The sequence below is a fragment of the Cannabis sativa genome, chromosome 8, assembly GCF_029168945.1.
Source record: "Cannabis sativa cultivar Pink pepper isolate KNU-18-1 chromosome 8, ASM2916894v1, whole genome shotgun sequence".
In the NCBI taxonomy this organism is placed as follows: Eukaryota; Viridiplantae; Streptophyta; class Magnoliopsida; order Rosales; family Cannabaceae; genus Cannabis; species Cannabis sativa.
In genome coordinates, this window is record NC_083608.1 from 40,717,125 (window position 1) to 40,732,260 (window position 15,136).

Consider the following 15,136-nt stretch of genomic DNA (forward strand, 5'->3'; position numbering starts at 1 on the left):
AGCTGAAACTTCAAGCCTAAATTCGACTATGTTCTGATCATATTTTGGAAAAAGTCAAAACATAAAAGTTTTAGATCTCTTTCTTATCTTTCCAACGCATCTTGAATCAGCCCATTTGGAGTTCGTATGAGAAAGTTATGCCCATTTTACTAAAAGATGTCGAAGCTGAAAATTCCATCTCGCCGCGGCGAGAATTCCATGGCCGCGGCTAGAAAGTCTGGGCAGAAACGTAGTTTTTTGATGCACTTTTGGCCGCGGCGAGACCACTTTTGGCCGCGGCGAGCGTCCGTACGGTCAGGGGTATTTTTGTCCGACGAACCCTAAAAGTTAGATATAAATAGAAAACTGCGATTGGAAGTCAGGGGAAGCGATTTGGAACCCTAAAACACAGCAGAAAGAGGCAAGAAGAGCAGAGGAAATCAAAGTGAAGATCCAGAGTCAATCCACCAACAGTTTCTTTCTCTATTCCTCTTTAATTTATTTATGTTGAATATTGTCATAGGAATGGTTATGGATTTATTTCTGAACTAAATTTCCCATTTAGGGAGGATGATGATTGTTGTTTAATGTTTTGCCTAGTTAATGTTTAATTGCCATTCCTCCATTCTTGTGTGTGAAATTATCTTAATTTGTTCTTCATTTCATGTTTAAGATTGATCACCTTGTGCATGCTTTATGATCTCAATTCAAAATCTGAAAAGTGAGAATTGAGAATGCTAAAATTGGATAATCGATGTTCTATGTGAAACGAGAGTATTCACATGACTTATGTGACAAGTAGATTATTACCTAATGCTGATTTCATGTTAGTTTAATTAAGGAATTAATTAGATAACATGTGATTTAGAACCTAGAAGATCTGAAAAGAGCTAGGTTACTTTATAATCTGTCATTCACTTCAAGAATAGGATAGCAATTAGGCATTAACGATTTGGATAAACAACAACAGGATTCTCCTCCCTATTATCTCATCTTGCTCAACTTTTAATTGTGTTATTTAAGTTTTCAGAATTACTTTCATTCTTTTTTTAAATCATAAATACTTTTGATTTGCCAAATAGAATTATAAGTATAGTTTAGTAGTAATTAATCCAATTCCCTGTGGTTCGACCTCACTTGCGTGAGTATACTACTTGATTGCGTGCACTTGCGTAGTAATTAATAATTTTCAGCAACAAGTTTTTGGCGCCGTTGCCGGGGAATTGTTTAAAGATTGATATTACATAAAATTATACTAACTTCTACTTTGGTTCTTTTTGCTTATTTCTAATGTTTCTTTTAGATTAAATTTTGTAATATTATTAAAAATTAAATTTTGTTCTAATTTGGTTTTTCTTTTTAGTTTTAGTATTAATTTTGTTATTTCAAATTTTTATCTTTTCAGTACTAATTTAGTTTTATTTTTATTTTTTATTTTACTAATGTTTTATTGATGAGTTTGACCTGCAAGGTAAAGCTAGATGCTATACCTTGAGGATTTTGCCCAACAACACAATGAACCATTCTATTCTGCTTGGAGGAGATTTAAAGAGCTTGGAGAGAGATGTTATCTCACTTTCTCAAGTGGGTGTTTTACGTGGCTCTTTTATAATGGGCTTAATGATGAAACAAGAAGTTGGGTTGATTATGGAGCGAGAGGCAACTGGAGCGCCTCTATTAATGAGAGGTTATGACGTAATAAATCTGTTGAATGATATGGAAGATTTTGATTACGACTGGCATTGGGATCCATCACTTCAGGGTTGGAGTCACCAATACCCACCTTATTGCCCAAATTCATCCCAACAAACTGAAAAAGAGGAGCAACTACTATCACTTCTACAATCACTTCCAGGAGAGATTAACCGCTTAACTGACATGGTGAGATCCTTATGTGATAATTCAATGACTCATGATTCAGAATGTAATAACTCCAATGATGAAAGTTATGAGAGTTGTTGGTACAATGAAGAAGGGTCATTATTTGAATACAAGGAAGATAATGAGCCTACAATTGAAGATCAAGATCCTTGTGAAGAGGAACTCATTGAATATGAAATTACAAGCAAGGGTATGGATAGCCAAGTGGAGAGTGAGCAACAAGAAGAAGTGTTGTTAGATGAAAGTGTAGAAACTGTGACATTGGAGGATGAAGAAGAACATGGCATCATTGATTCGACTTCATCAATGATATTGACTAATAAACCACCAATGAATTCATATATTTCATCAACACCATATTATATCCTCTACAAGCTACAAAAGGCATCTCCCCAAGCTCATCATTCAAAGTCTTATGTTGTTGGTGCTGATTTTGGTTCAAACTCATCACTTGCCAAGCTTGAAGGCAAGTACAACAACAATTTTCAAGTTGTCTTGCATGACGCTTATTACGGGCGTCAACCGCTTATTGATGTGACACTCAGGTAAGTTTCCTTTCCTTTTTCTTTAATGTCACATTGGGGACAATGTGCATCTTTAGTTTGGGGGGAGAGATTTAATTTCTTTTTCAGTTTTTCAGTTTATGTTTTCGTTTTTTTTAGTTTAGTTTTTGTTTTTGTTAGTGTCATGTGTTGATAACTGAGCTGGAATATTGATTGACTTACTGTTATTCACTTGTGCAATGGATTGAAATCTTAACTGTGTGCTTGAGTCATAACTTTTTGAATTGAATTAGATGTGTATTAGAAGGTTGTTCATTTAGACTTAAAACATTTGTTATTCTCGCATATCATTTCTGTTCTATTTGGTTTGTGGAATGATTGATTGTACATGAAATAGAATTTGTTTGACATACTCTCTTGAAGCGAAATCCTTGATTTTTTTTCTGTTTGGAAAGTGATTTAGGCAAATTTTCTTTGGATCGACTGAGCCTTCCAAGCCTACCTAAAAAAATTTTATCCTTAGTATACTCAAAGTTGAGCCTTAGCCTATTCTAAAAAAAATTTCACCACTTAACTAAGCTGAATTCGTTATCTTTAACTACTTTTACCCTCAACATACCTTATTATGCCATAAGCTTTTAAGCAAGTTTGGGGGGGATAAATTATTGTAAGTGGGGGAATAATTTTTGCAGTAAGAGATTAAAAAAAAAAATTAAACAGTTGTTATGTGTTGTGCCTCTATTGAAAAAAGAGAAAGAAGAAAAATAAAAGAAAAATGAAATGTGATAATTTCTTCTTGAGAATCAATTGTGAACAATGAGGTAGGCACATAGGAAAAAATATGCAATCTCTTACTATCTTCTTTGGGATGAAAGAATGGATAAGTGTGGGTACTTGTTTGGTATAATTGTGCTTATGGTATAATGTATAATGTAGCCTAAATGACTTCTCATCTACCCGTTTTACCTAAGCCATGCTATTATTACCGAAAAAAAGACCTTTTGATTCCGAGCAAGAATTGTCAACATTAGTGGAGAGAGGTATGTCATCCAAACTTATTGAACATGGGTTAGCGGAATGTTGGAAAGTGTAGAATGGTTGTGATATGAATGTCAAAAGCGATGTTTTGTGCCTGTATGAATTACTTACTTCTGAATTATGCATCCAAGTTAGTTCGTAGAGTTATTGAGTTGAAATTCTGGTTATTGATTTGCTTGAAGTTGTGCAGGTGGTAGTGGTAGTTCAATCATTGGAATGTTTAGTTATCTATTGCATTGTTTTTTTTTCTTTAGTTTAGTTGAGTTTTAGCTTTACTCGGGGGCGAGTAAAGATTCAGTTTGGGGGAATTTGTTAGGCTATTTTTAGCCTAAGTTTTGGATCACATTTTATAGTTATTTTTCTTCTTTATTATTGTTTTTGGAATAGAATTACGCTTGTTTTCTTTGGTTTCAGGTTTCAACACTTGGAATGTATAAATTGGACAAATTTCGGAAAACAGTGATCTATAAAATAGAGAAAATTTTGAAAGAGAATAAAGCTGAAACTTCAAGCCTAAATTCGACTATGTTCTGATCATATTTTGGAAAAAGTCAAAACATAAAAGTTTTAGATCTCTTTCTTATCTTTCCAACGCATCTTGAATCAGCCCATTTGGAGTTCGTATGAGAAAGTTATGCCCATTTTACTAAAAGATGTCGAAGCTGAAAATTCCATCTCGCCGCGGCGAGAATTCCATGGCCGCGGCTAGAAAGTCTGGGCAGAAACATAGTTTTTTGATGCACTTTTGGCCGCGGCGAGACCACTTTTGGCCGCGGCGAGCGTCCGTACGGTCAGGGGTATTTTTGTCCGACGAACCCTAAAAGTTAGATATAAATAGAAAACTGCGATTGGAAGTCAAGGGAAGCGATTTGGAACCCTAAAACACAGCAGAAAGAGGCAAGAAGAGCAGAGGAAATCAAAGTGAAGATCCAGAGTCAATCCACCAACAGTTTCTTTCTCTATTCCTCTTTAATTTATTTATGTTGAATATTGTCATAGGAATGGTTATGGATTTATTTCTGAACTAAATTTCCCATTTAGGGAGGATGATGATTGTTGTTTAATGTTTTGCCTAGTTAATGTTTAATTGCCATTCCTCCATTCTTGTGTGTGAAATTATCTTAATTTGTTCTTAATTTCATGTTTAAGATTGATCACCTTGTGCATGCTTTATGATCTCAATTCAAAATCTGAAAAGTGAGAATTGAGAATGCTAAAATTGGATAATCGATGTTCTATGTGAAACGAGAGTATTCACATGACTTATGTGACAAGTAGATTATTACCTAATGCTGATTTCATGTTAGTTTAATTAAGGAATTAATTAGATAACATGTGATTTAGAACCTAGAAGATCTGAAAAAGAGCTAGGTTACTTTATAATCTGTCATTCACTTCAAGAATAGGATAGCAATTAGGCATTAACGATTTGGATAAACAACAACAGGATTCTCCTCCCTATTATCTCATCTTGCTCAACTTTTAATTGTGTTATTTAAGTTTTCAGAATTACTTTCATTCTTTTTTTAAATCATAAATACTTTTGATTTGCCAAATAGAATTATAAGTATAGTTTAGTAGTAACTAATCTAATTCCCTGTGGTTCGACCTCACTTGCGTGAGTATACTACTTGATTGCGTGCACTTGCGTAGTAATTAATAATTTTCAGCAACATTACCAACACGAGTACTAGGGGTACGTCGTGCATGTGGTACAACACCTAGTAACTCCCGGGAGTACAATAATGGCTCTACCAACATGAGTACAGGGTTGGTACTTTAGTGCGTTTTGTACAGTGGTCGTACTTCTATTAAGAACATTTTTAACCATTTGGTGAGCTGGGTTGTTGAGCTCAGGTCAGCTTAAGCATAAAGTCTGTATAGCATTGTTTATATATATGTTATGCATATCTTGGTGAGTCTGTTGACTCATCAGTTTGCTACCTTGTGTAGGTAAAGGAAAAGCTAAGCTGGAGGAGCAGTGAGTTGGAGCTTAGCAGTGATTGTACATATCGCGGCAGTGCAGCCTGGAGGGTTTCGGTCTTTCAACATTTTGAGTTGTATTTTACGGTTACCTGTTGTTTAAAAAAAAATTTATATGAAACTTTATGTGTGGTAAATGTTCTTTTCAACTACCTTTTAAAACTCGAGATCCCAACCTATAAGGTTATATAATTATAATAAAATTAATTTTGGTTTAGCAAAGTTTTAAATACGGGCGTTACAGACCTCTCCTAGGATGTTAGGCCCCCGACGTTATTTCTTTCATGTCACGTGTTAAAAATAGTGTCCTCGTCATTAAGCCAACTTTTTGGGTAAAAAATTTCCCCCAAGTCAGTATTTTCTGCTGGTATACTGTTGAATTGCAGACGTTAACATTGCCTACTTGTTATCACGAAGTAACCTGATTGGCATTATTTTTTACACTAGCTGCCTCTAGCTTAGGCTCCTCTGCATCTTAACTCAATTCCATAACCTCAAATCGGGGGTCAAAATCTTCCCCATGTTAGATGTGTTGGGTTTTATGCCCTAAATAAAATTCTATTTCAATGTAATCTTTATCCTTTAAATATCACAAAAGAAACAGAAGTATTTTTCACTTATTTGTGTGTCATTTGGTTCATGTTATCATTTAATTGTTTATTTGATTTATAATGTAATTAGAGTACTTTTATTATCTTCTTTACTATATTTTTAAAATACTTCACAAAATACTACAAAAAAACAATTACATTTAGTGATAACTTTTTAGTTGCAGCATAAATTTTTTGTAACAAAATGTAACATTTAGTCACAACAAAAAGTTACTTGTGACCAAAACATAGTATTTAGATACAAGTTGTCACTAAATTAGTTTTAGTCACAACAAGTATTGTGAGTTAAAATAAATTTAGTCACAACAAATTGTGATTTTTGTGACTAATACTTTTAGCCACAGATCTTTTAGTCACAACATAATAATGATAATTTATAATTAGTCACAAGTTTTTACTTTTAGTTACAAATTTTGTTGTAACTAAAAGTAAGATTTTTTGCAGTGAAAATTTCATTTTTTTTATTTTACATCAAACTTTTACTTTATACCATATATAGCTTTCACCTTATGGTATAAACAGGGCTAAGCATATGCCTAGTATTTATATCAAACCTAGGGGCCAAAAAAAGAATTTTTCTCTTTTAAAATAATACATTTTCCTTACTAATTTTTTTAAACCATCACAATTTTTTTTTTCTAAACAATGGCTAAAAATAAAATTTTTTTGGCCCACTAAATTTCAATACCAACTTTATTTTTTTACTTAAAAAAAATTATTTTAGAACATTTATTGTGAGTGCTGGTAAAAGTGTACATAAATTTGGTGTTAATGATTGGGCTTGCTTTAATGATGATTGGATGTATGTGTCAAAATTCTAAATTAGGTTACTATTAAAAATATAATAAACAATACGCTAGAAGGAGGGGTCGAACCTCCGACCTTATGGTTAACAGCCATACGCTCTAACCAACTGAGCTATTCCAGCTACATATCATCCTGCAACACTAAATAAAATATTATAATTAGACATTCATTTCCACGTCAATGGCAAATTTTAATTTTACTGAAATATATTTTAAAATTTCAAAATAAGCACACATATTCTTGTTTTTTCCATTCAATATATTTCCAAATATATTCTATACATTATTGGGCCATATAATCCCTTTAAATAAATTACTTGTTTTTTTTTTTTTCAATTCATCCGAGTATACATGTACATTTATATTTATATATTTATCTTATTTTATAACATATTGTTAATTTGAAAAATTTTCATAGACATGAAAGTTTGACACCTAGTAAGAAAGATAATATCTCGGAGTTGAGTAGTCCCAACTTAGAAGGGATTCTTAGTCCTACGCCCAAGTTGACTTCCGGAACTCTGAAATGGAAATTCAAATTTCAATAACTCTTTTTCAACTCACTAACTTTTAGCATTATGTACCATGAAAACATGGAGAAATCAAATCCAGGCCCAAGGAGCTAAAATTACATGAACCTGTACCCCAGAATTCAACCTAGGCACCAAGGGCTTCACCCAGCGCCCAAGTTGACATCCTCAACTAAGGTTTCAGTTTACAGGACTGTCTTAACGTAAATGGGTCAAACTTTACATTGGAACACGAACTAGACATACCACATACATATTTGAGGCATCATAATTGGATTCAGAGAAAGTTTATTTTTGAGCACCCGGAGCACTCGGTGCCCTAAGTGCCCAGGTTGATAATTTGTCAATCTGGGCGACTTCCAAGTATTAGACCGATGATTCGAATTTTGCATCTTCTTTGTCTTCATTAAAAATAGGGAAACAACTACTTCCAAGGAAGAAATAGCACTTCTTGGGTGCCAGAAGCAAGGCCAATGCACAGGTTGACATTTTATCAACCTCGGCCAATTCCAAGGATGTTTTCTGAGAACTCTTTAATGATATTGTCCATTTTCAGCAAAGATTAAGATTCAACTATATCTAGGGACCAAACGAAACTTCCAAGGGGCCAAAACTGGGACCTAGCGCCCAAGTTGACACCTAACACTAGGCCCAGTACACAGGTTTACATATTGTCAACATGGGCTGCTTCCAATCAATTTCTCAAAAAAAGTGTTCCGAGAATTTTCTCCGTCATCAGAAATAACAATATTCAAGAAAACTCGGGGAGAAAACCACAAACCTAAGGGCCTCAAAACTGAGCCCAGCACCCAAGTTGACCTGGTGCTGGGCCGAGCACCCAGGTTGACAATCAACCTAGTGTGCTGGTTTCAAACATTCAAATGTCAAATATGATATGATCATCTCTCTAGAATGGCCAAAAATAGGGTAGGAGACCTCGTTCTCAAGTTCTAAGACCTTGAAAGTATCAAAACAACATCTCAGAAGCTCTGAATAAGCACCTAATGCCTAAGTTGACAAATGGCCTGATGCATTGGGTTCTGCTTATCTGATTCAGATTCTGTGTCGACCGTCCATCTCACTTAGGCATCAAAAAATACATTCCCATGACATTCTCCCACTCACCCAGTGTCCAGGTTGACGTCATATGTCAACCTGGGCGTTAAGCCCAGAATAACTTTCAGTACAATGGTCATAACTCACTCAATATTAATCTAATTCACACGATTCAACTTGTGTTTTAAAGCTATTTCAATGCTCTATTAAGCCATGGCTCACACTTCAATCACAATTCTAAAGTTATCAACTCCAAATTTTACCCCAAGGGAGTTATGAAAATAAGCCACAGCTTACCTGGAGCAGGTCCCGCCGTCGCGACCTGGGCTCCAAAAATTGAATATCAACCTCAGAAGTTAATTTTAACCAATAGATCATCATATACGGTCAAAAATAGACAATTATTAGTTTTTTCATATTTTTGGATTATTTTATTCCTATTTTTAAGGACCTCCTTCACCTATAAACGAAGAGCTTCTCTAGCTCATTTTTCACATTCAGAAAAGTAGCCATAAGGTTAGAGCATCTCTCTCTAGACATTCAAGCTTAAATACTTAGCCATTTTTTCGTTATACCATCTCATAAGAATAAAAACCCAAAGTAAATGTAGTTCTATTACTGTCGCGATATAGGGAGTGAAGTACTATAAATTGTCATGTCTCTCTATTTATACTTAACAAATATTTTATTCTCGCCAATCTAGCGAGAGAGTGTGGCTTGGAAATCTTTATCCAGATTTTGAGTCAATATTTTGGTACTTTCATTGAGAGCCACAACTCAAGAAAGTTACTTTCAAAGATGGTTGCAACACACTCTTTATGTGTTGACAAAGGAGCCCCAACATCTGGCCAAACAACTTGAGGCACGCCAGTTGCTAAGGTTGGGACTGGGACTACTTTTACGCCCTAGGTTCCAGGAAGAGGTCTTGGAACTAGCTCCACAACTCGTCCTCCAAGGCCACACACTTTTGGGACTGACACTGACGAATAGATCCACCTGGGGAGTCACGCGTGGACATAAAAGACCCTAAGGAGACTGATCCTCAAGTTTAACAGCCTAGCCAAACTATGATTGATCTACAAGAATTGTTATGATACTCTCTCGACAAGCAACACGAGAATTCGCAACACTGGTTTGTGGAAAGCTAACGAAACATTGAAAGCCAAAAATTTTAGCAATAATAGCAGAGAGCTTACTTGTCCCAATGGATCAGAGAATCTTATCACTCTGGTCGTGGAACTACCCCGACAGGGGTCTTTCTGAGTTGGTGAGAGAGACTCCCTGTCGACCAACTAGTCATGTGGAAGCTAGTGCTCAAGGGGAAACCCATAATGCACAAAATGTTGCTACCACACTTAGTGACCGTGCAAGCACTAAGAAAACACCAGGTAATGAGGCTCCCCGGAGGGAAACTACCTTTGAGTAAGAGTCTAAAAGGACTCAAACTCGTGGGTGCTAACCAATGGACCCTCAACTTGATGTAGAACGACCTCAGAACATTGACAGAGACAACAAGACTCCTCCACCAAGTCATTATCAACACTCTCATGACACAAGGCCCCAAGACACAGGGGAAAGGGACCTGCCACTCAAGACAATGGAGGTAGTTGAAGGCTTTACTTCAAAATTGGAGGCTATGAAATCCAGCGAGTAAAATGAACTGTTTCATACTCAAAATTACTTCTAAGATGAAAAGGGTGAGTTGAGTTGTTACTTTTCCTGTGGCCCCGATGGCCAGCAGTATGAGTACTTCCCTCGAGTGCATTGGGGAGAGTTAAACTTGAGCAACTAATTAAACTCTCTCCGTACTTGTGATCTAGCTAAAGACTATATTTAATACTTTAAAAATATATATTAAAAAGTAATTAAATTTAATTTAGATAATACTTTTGCCAACAGTTATAAACAATCATTTAATGTGATTTTTTCCAACAGTTGTAAACCATCATTTAAATTGATTTTTCCCAACAATTATAAATTATCTTTTAAAGTTCTGTATTTTTATGACACCCACATAGCCAACGGTTTTAGGAATTGATGGAAAAAAGTATAAAAAGACAGTTATAAACTGTTGAGAAAAGCCAATTTTGTAGTAGTGTTGCTTCCATGACAGAATCTTGCTCTGCAGTGACAAGGTTCACATTGAGATCAACTTCTTTTCTTGATTTTTCAATTCTCGATTCAAAAACCAAGAGCATACCTCGGTTTCTTCGATTGTATAATTTTCGATCCGTGTGTTTGAAGAGATGATAAAGGTTGTTGGAATATATTTTACCAGGATCTAGATTTACTAACAAGTATATTTTTAACATTCCTAAACATGAACTTCTAAAACGATATAAAATAAACACATAAAAGGTAGTAGAAACCTTATATTGGTTGTAGCGGAATTAAATGACTCCTTCCGCTCAGATCTCTAACTCTTGTATCCTTTCTGTAGCAGAGTATCACCAAGATTTGAGCCCGAAACTCCTTCTTGTTGTTTGGATTCTTCACAATTTTACACACTATGATTGAGGACTTACTTGATATGTGTGGGCATACACTCAATCACTAAGGCTTGAATTTGGTTTGTGAAGATGGCTATAATATTTCGAAATTAGAAGAAAAAGAAGGAAGAAGTCTCATAAACCTAGAGAGAAAACTAGGTTTTTAGCTTTAGAAGCATTAGTTGGATAATGATACCATAGCTTTCCTTTTATACTAATTTCTACTAGGGTTAGGGTTGATTTATTTGGAATAAAAAATTGATAAAAAATAGAGTAAAATAACCACCTAGTGGCCGGTACACTAGTTTGGTTTTTGCCATTTTTCTCAACTACTTTAGGCTAATTAGTAATTTTCCCCCCGAACTTTGACATGTACTAAATCGTGCCCCCTGAACTTTTTCGGCCGTTAGAAATTCCCCCCGAACTATTGAGATTGTTAAATTTAAGGACTTTTGTCTAATTTCATTCAATTTTACTGTTTCAGTTATTGTTTATGTACTAAACCATGCTCCTCATACTTTGATATCTCAAACTTTGATATGTACTAAATCGTGCCCCTTGAACTTTCATCCATGTTAGAATTTTTTTTACTAAAATTAGACAAAAGTCCTTAAATTTAACAATCTCAATAGTTCGGGGAGAATTTTTAACGGCCAAAAAGTTTCAAGGGGCACGATTTAGTACATGTCAAAGTTCAGGGGGAAAATTACTAATTAGCTTATTTTTCACAAATACCACTTTTGCACTTTCAACCCTATAAATGTCAAAACTATTTATTTAATAATTAAAATAATTATCAAATAAAATTATCATTCATAATATTTATTAATTAGACTCCATAAAGTCTCTTAATTAACAAATTAACCCTAAAATCTTATTTCTTCACAATCAAGCCATATCTTAGTGAAAATTCATAAACTAGACATAGTCTAATTTTAGAATTATACTTGATTAACTAAAATCAATTAACTGAGTCTTACAAGCAGTTTGTCTCAACTAGTATGGGGACCATGGGCCTATATAACCGAGCTTCCAATAGCAGATCTAGAATTTACCAAGTAAATCCTCTAACTTATTAATTCCTCATTAAACCACTATAGAACTTTTAATTGCATTCTTAGTTATATAGAACGCTCTATATGTTCCACGATATAGATATGCTATTAGTTATCCATTGTTATAATCCCAATAATCAATGATCCTCTATAGATGATTTACATTGCATAGGGATTAATTTACCGTTACACCCTTCAATGTATTTTATCCTTAAAACACTTAGCTACTTATAAATGATATTTTAGTGAACTAATATAATCACTAAAATGAGTACTCAACCATTTATCTCTGTTTAGCCAAGCTCGAAGGAAATCATCGTTTCACTTCTATGTCCGGATAGAAGCTATAGATTCCGTATCTATGATTAGTGCTCCCACTCAATTAAACTATCATGTTCCCAAAATGTACGTATTACCAAGAACCAAAAGGTAGGCTTACCTAACAAATCAAAGAACACAAATAACACTCTTGAGATCGAACCTAACCATGTCAGGATTAAGATCATTTAATCTAGGATCAACTAGGTGATATTGAATTGAATAGATATTATGCTAAATTTATCATATCTAATCCAAATTCAATATCGGTCCCTTCCAATGCATAGTCCATGCATCCAACCCAAGCTTTACTTTAACCAATGCCTTGGAAAGGACATAGCACTTATCCAAGGTGCAAGTAAACTACGTTGTAGATTATCATATCAGTTAAACCATGTGTAGTGATAAATCTAGGAATGCATTTAATCACATAATCTTGATTACTTTCTACTGTGCTGACGACAAAATAAATAAGAATATCAATGTGATAAGAATTTGGATGAATTTATGAATCAAATAAATATATAAATGATCACGTGAACTAAATGACATACTAAATAAGTAATGAAAATAAATCTGTTTCTTTATTGATAACTGAATAGAAAAGATTACATTGAAATATAGTTTTATTTAAGGCACAAAACTCAACAAAAGGTGTTGTATTCACTTGGAAGACCCTTAAAGATGGTTGCTACATGATCTCGATCACTGTGAACTTCTCCAACTAAAGCAAATAGATCAACTATTTGTTTCACTTTCAAGAGATAATTATTGAGCATTAGAGAACCTTTCTTTAAGTTCTGTAACTTCGTGCGAAAATTTTTGAGCAGTGTTGCAACTTACTATTCTTGTGAGCAAGCTCTCTATCATGGAAGATAGTAACCACGACAAAAGTAACTGATCTTGGACTTCCCATTCAATGTGAGCTAGGTTGACTCTGTTTTCTGTTCGATCTTCATTGGTCAAGAACTCAGCTGGAGGAGGCTCTTTGATATATTTGAGCAATCAATTTCCCTTGATAGCAACCAACGCCTACGACTTCCACAAATGAAAATTATAATCGTTTAAATGGATTGAAATGTTGTGATTGAAGAAGACAAGGTCTTGGAAGGTTTGATTGGCTCGTGGTCTGTTTGTAGCTTGAAGTCCATGCACAACTGGATCTGCAGTGTTGTTTCCAAGGGTTGTCATGTTTGCCATAAAAGGAGAGAATGCTCTGATACCATGTTGAACCTCCTTACCATGATAACCAATCAAGAAGTAAAACAGAGGAAATTAAACAGATAATGAAAGAGAAAGAGAAAGAGAAAGAAAGACATGAAAAATATAAACTGAAAAAAACAGTAATTGATTCATTACAACAGGAGCAAGAATTTATATATTACGTACAACAAATCAATAACAGAATAGTGAAACTATGCAACTAACTAGCTGTCATCACAATTAACTAAAGCCTAGAGACTAAGAGACTTACCTGTCTCTTCCAAGGTACTCTCTTTTTGTTGTTTCTTTACATGTGTTGTCCTAACTCTTTTTTCACTCTAGTTTTCTTTATTAAACCTCTCACATATATAATAATATATATTATTATTAATAAAGATGATATAATAATAACCAAGGTTGAGACCAAGATAGGTTCAATTAATGAATGGTTAGCAAAGGTTTTGGGAAATGTATATACTCCCATTACTAAATCACCTTTTTTCATACGGTCATATATTTCTTATTAAGAACAGGTTTGTAGGATTTGCCACTAGATTCCCATATCTTTAGTTTTTAATTCTTATATTCACACACAAAAATATGGCTTTAATAAATATATTTTTGTAGAATTTGGATCATTTGGTAAACCATATTAATATATATATAGTCATATATTACTCAATAAATATGAGGGCGGAAACTAGTGGAAGTTCCTGGCTTGATTAATAACATGATGAAATATAATCATGACGTACCTCACCTAGCTTGTCCTTTGAAATCAAGTACTTTTTGCTTTCTTTTTGTCCTTTTCTACATCTAAAAACTTTTTAAAAACGTGGCAGCTGCAACATTGCATAAATTTACTCTTCCCTTATTTTTCATTCAAGTCATTGTGGACCGTGGTTATATATGCAGTTTCCACTAAATTTGTTTTATGTTTTAACTCATGATTTCAACAATATCACTAACTAAAATTCCCAAATTTGATAAATGATAATCATGTAGCATAATATTTAAATTTTAAGATTTATAATTGCCATAATTAGAACTAAGATAATTTTGTCCTATACCAACATTTTCGTGTAATTTTTTCAGATAAGAAAAAAATCTTTTTCGTGTTAATATTTATTAAAAAATCCAATTCAAAAAAATATATAATATTCATTTCATTATAATTTAATAAGAATATTACAATGTAACTACAAATATTAAGAATAATAAAAAAAAAAAAAGTCAACTCACTTCCGAACAAAGAATTACACTGACGTTGGGATCGTTTCGTTGTTCGTCGTTTTGGGATTCCGGTACTATATTATAAATATTCAGCATATTTCTTTGTAATTATTCTGGTAGATTTTTTTGTATAATTTCTTTTTTATTTTTAAATTCGGGATTTGGTTTAATAATCTATTTTTAAAAATCGGACATTATATTTGAAGTATGAGCTGTAATAAAAAAAATAAAAAATCCAAATTAATTAATTTTAAAATAAAAAAATAATAATAAGAAGAAGAAGATAAACACGTTTTTTCTTTCCTTTTTTAATTCCTACTTAAACCTAATAATGGTTCCGCCGAAACCGAGACAAAACATTACTACTCCTTATCATTGAGTTTGAGTCAGGACCAAACACAATGGACTGAAGAGCTTGTACAACCATATGCGATGGTACTGAATCCTACTA

The 15,136-nt window shown here is 33.8% G+C and overlaps 1 non-coding gene across 1 annotated transcript; it reads right to left on the reverse strand.

Moving 5' to 3' along the window:
• Positions 1 to 6,849: 6,849 nt before the first annotated feature.
• Positions 6,850 to 6,923, reverse strand: TRNAN-GUU (transfer RNA asparagine (anticodon GUU)). The gene has a single exon. It is a non-coding gene; the product is annotated as a tRNA-Asn (tRNA).
• Between the last annotated feature and the right edge of the window lie 8,213 nt (positions 6,924 to 15,136).